This window comes from Bidens hawaiensis, unplaced genomic scaffold (genome assembly GCF_021521415.1).
Source record: "Bidens hawaiensis isolate Kalapana, Puna unplaced genomic scaffold, B.hawaiensis_p1.1 tig00021219_1, whole genome shotgun sequence".
In the NCBI taxonomy this organism is placed as follows: domain Eukaryota; kingdom Viridiplantae; phylum Streptophyta; class Magnoliopsida; order Asterales; family Asteraceae; genus Bidens; species Bidens hawaiensis.
Genome location: NW_027493287.1, coordinates 230,682 through 235,340, shown reverse-complemented (window position 1 = coordinate 235,340; position 4,659 = coordinate 230,682).

The window sequence follows — 4,659 nt, the reverse complement described above, 5'->3', positions numbered from 1 at the left end:
ATCTTTTTTTCTTCTCATGCCAGTTGAAATAAAGCTCATTGACCGGTAGTAATAATCTGGGAAATACATTTTTCTTTTTGAACGACTTTTTTTTGTTTACGCCACCGCACTCTCCAATTGGAGAGCCTCGTTGCCCCCACTATGCTTAACTATGTTGTCTTAATTGGGCCCACACTTACTTCAGAGTATGACTTGGGCATTCCCCTGGGAAACCATACCGCCGGCTGTCATTTGATAGTTGTTATACCACCACAAGAGCAGAACTCTATGACATAACAAAAGGTGAAACTAAACCAACGGGTGGGCTCGGGATCCAAACTAACAATCTCGTAAGGTCTACCTCAAATCTTTCATTATCAATATCCACATTAAGTGACACAAATAACGATCAAACATCATCAGCCACAGGTAAGAGATATTTAAGAAATACACCGTTAATACTATATATAATTAGTTCATTAGCACTTTTAAAAGCAAAAAATAAAATAAAAATAAATTAATTTATCACGTTTGTGTTGCCTACAAATATAGGCATAAAACCCTTATTTTCACAAACCCTAACAGCCGCAGCCCCTTAACATCTCGACCTGTACATTCCGATTCACCAAAACGCCGTCGCTCAAGTAAATGGTCAGTCTTTGATTCTTCAAATAAATATTGTTCTCATGGTTAACATATTTTTGTTCACTGGAATTTTTTACTGTTAATTAAATGGGCTTGCGATTTCTATAATCATTAGGTTTGCTTGTACCAAATTAACCAACTGCGTGATGTCTCACACTGTTTGGTTAAGTGAATTAGTTTGGTTTAATGGATTTGTTTGAATAAAATGTGTATTTAAGCTTTGTTTGAATAATGAAATACATAAGAGTTGTTATTGTCTTTAATTTCAGAATCGAGATAACCAGGATTCTGCACTCTATTTTACATGGATGTACAACCACAAAAGCTACCATTGATGGGGACTACCATAGTTATTACAAGTGGACTAGACTGCTTTCATAAATTTAAATGTCCTTATGGTGGTTTGGTCTTATGCTCATTGTCAACACATTGAGGTAAAAAAATGTTGCTAATACTATCTAATTTGTTAAATGGGTTTTAATAATAATTCCGAAAGAGGTTGGGTTAACGAGAACACCTTTGAGGTTTGGGTAAGTTCTTATAAATATATGTTATGATACGTGTATATATTTGTGTACGTGTGTATTGTTTTTTTTAAATTATATAAGTTTGGATTTTGTTATATTTGTTGTTTATGTATTTGTTTGTGTATATGTATTTGTATAATGTGTTAGTATTACAAATACGTGTTTATCTTGGAATGTGTATATATGTTAGCATGTTTACGTGTGTGTATATATATGTGTGTGTGTATTGGTTTGTATAATCATATACAAGTTTGCATTTTTTGTATTCGATATTTATTTATTCATATTTATGTATTTGAATATATCTGAGTATTAAGAACACGGCCAGTAAAATTCGGAATGTGTATTAATGTATTGTGACAACCGCCGAAAATTAGACTAATCTGGTAATTATCTTAACCGTAATCGCGTATTAATTAGTAAGATAAATAATATTTTTAACTAAAGTTTTTGATTTTAGTTGGGTTTTAAAATATGGAACCCGAAAAAGTTCAATTTTGTCGTGTAGCTGACACTGTACAGATTGACACCGGGTAATGTCTCGAAACAGATAAATTCATAAACGTGTCAAGATGACCTCTAAAAATAAAATTTTATGTTAGGATATTAGAGATAGTATATAAACTTAATTTTAGAATGTTCGAATCGCGAAAATTAGAAAATAAGTAACCGAAAGCCAGTAGAGGACATCGTAAGGAGCTGACATCAAGTTTCTCAGAAAATTATGTTTTTAGGCAGACATTGACTGTAATCTAATTTCGCTCAAAGTCTGATAAAAATTATTAGAAACGGATGTCGTTTGGCTAGATAAATTACGAGATACGTTAAACCTTAACACCTAGATCATACCACATGTTATTATTTAAAAACCAACCTTTCCACTCCCTACCCTCTCTCACGACTGCCAACCCTCACACAACCCCACACCCACTTGCATTATTATATTAAATATATACATACATACAATGATTGAAGTAGATTACTTGTAAACTTGATATTGTTCCAACACACAACCCTATGATACAACTCATAACCCTATACCTCTTTCTCTCTCTATAAAACCGGTTACCACCACCACTTCACCATCATCACCATTTCAAAAACCACCTTACACCATTGTTGAAGATTAGGAGTTCTTGATGGAAGCTTAAGCAAAATAGAAGTTTAGGAAGCTAAAGAAGGAGTCATAAACTAACTTAAGGCCATAATATCACCTCCTTAGGCACCAAATCCGAAAATCCAAGGTAACCCACTTCAAGATTTGTGTATATTAGTTGCTATTTGATGTTTAAAGCTTGATTTTAGTATGCTTGATAGTGTGCATGCAAGTATAATATGGATATATGCATGCTTGTGTGTGACCCATGAGTTTGCATGTGAATGTATAAGATGGATTTTGTTGATTATAGGACTTGTTATGGTTGCATTTTAGCTTGTATAGATTGTCCATATTGATGTTACTTGAGTTTGTTTAACAAATGGGTTTAAGTATTGTTTTAATAATGGAAGTAAATATGTAAATGGCCAAAGATTAAAGATGGATTATGGGTAAAAACACCCACTTTTGGCCGTGGGTTTTGATTTGGGTGTTGGATTGAGGTTGTTAACTTGATTAAATGTTAAAATGGTTAAAAATAAATGATAATTTTGAAAACCCACTTGGTTGATTTATTAAAGATTACTTGAAAAGTTGTAAGTAATAATAATAATTGTTTTGAAAAAGTAAAAAGGATCTTGGAAAAGGGTTGACAAAAGTGTAGAGATTTGATTATTTTGAAAAGTTACTTACACATGCAAGTAATACAAAAATTTGATTTTTGATCATAAAGCTAATACTTGTCTTGTATTGATTTTGATATGGATTGAAAATGACAAACTAAGTGATTGAATGGGACATATGGAAAAGAATAAAATCTACTAGAAGTACTAGGATGCATGAAACATGATAACTTAGATAAACAAGAGTTGTGTTAAACTTACTAATAAAAGAAACTTTGTAAATTGTACAAGATGTTTTGTAAGATGATTTGATAAGTGAAAACAATCTTGTGTGGATGATTAAAGACTTGTGGTTAGGATTACTTTAGTAAACTCTATTGTAAAGATTGTTGGTATGATAATAAGGTTGTTAAAAATTGCTACTTACTAGTAATAGAAACTTTGTTGTTAAAGAATCAAGAATGTGTTCGTTTAAAGGATGATAATGGGATAAAATAAGAGGTTAATATGGGTTATTAAGATCTGGAAATTTTGGTACATAAACACCTTGTAGAGATTGTATGTGACACTCGTCAATTTCAGGTTAACTCCGTTAATCCAAACTCTTTCAATTCAAACTTAAGATCACTTAATCTATAACGCACATCTCATTACATTTAAACTAGGGTTTTAAATGACGCATGACAATCACTACACATGTAGTCATTCGGGATTGCACCGAAACGCACACGAGTCGACTCAAACCATTGGTGAACAAACGACAAACATCAAAACAACAAATACGTGATAATTATGTGTTAACATATATGTTACTTGATATTTTATGTGTAATGCTAAACACAAGAAGCAAGAACTAACTGTTTACACTAGAAAATTACTAACTAAAAGTAGAGGGGCCATTGTGTAACATATTATTATTATAATAATTAACAAAACCCTACACTCCCTCCCCTCTCCCTAGACCGATTGGCCCCCTCTCCTTCTCTTATTGGCTGCCGTAAACACACACACACATACAAGGATTTTCAAGCTTTTGTTGAAGAATTAAGGTGCTATTAGGTAATTAACTACTTCTCTATGCATTCTATGTGTTTAATTTTGATATTGAATGGGTTAATCAAAACCCTAAATTCTTGAAAGTGATGATTAAGATGAGTTAGGGTTTGATTGTATGTTTGATGATGATTTGCTAGTGAATTGATAACTAGTTGTGTTATAATTGCTTGTTAATTACTTGTTCTTTGATTTTAAACTGTCAAGTAAACCTAACTATGTGTGTAACGTAAAATTGATATGCATGGTTGGTAAATCTTGTGTCTAGAGTGTGATATGCATGGGTTATGGTTCATAGATTGTTGTTATGTCGAGTTCTGATGTAAACTGGTACTGGACAGATTGTTGATTTGATGTTTAGACGACTGTAACTAGATGTTGATTTGATGGTTGAGTCTAGTTTCTAAAGAGTCCAAATTTGTAATTTTTGGACGTGTAAAAGTTAACTTTTATTATTTTACAAAAACGTAGTGCAAGTCTGAATTGTGGGGTCTGCTGTTAGGCTGTTTTGAAATTATCATATCTCATAAACTACAAGACCAAATGGGTTAGTTCCACTTCTGGAAGTTAACATATTGAGTTAAGAATCTAACCCAATTGGTCTTGCATTAATTGAATTTACCAATTAACGGGAATAACAAATATCATTCTGTTGCGCACGATTTTGACTGCTGTGAGTTTACTGTAATGTTTTGGTCTTTGTGAGAAAACTATGTGGAATAAAAATACAATAATA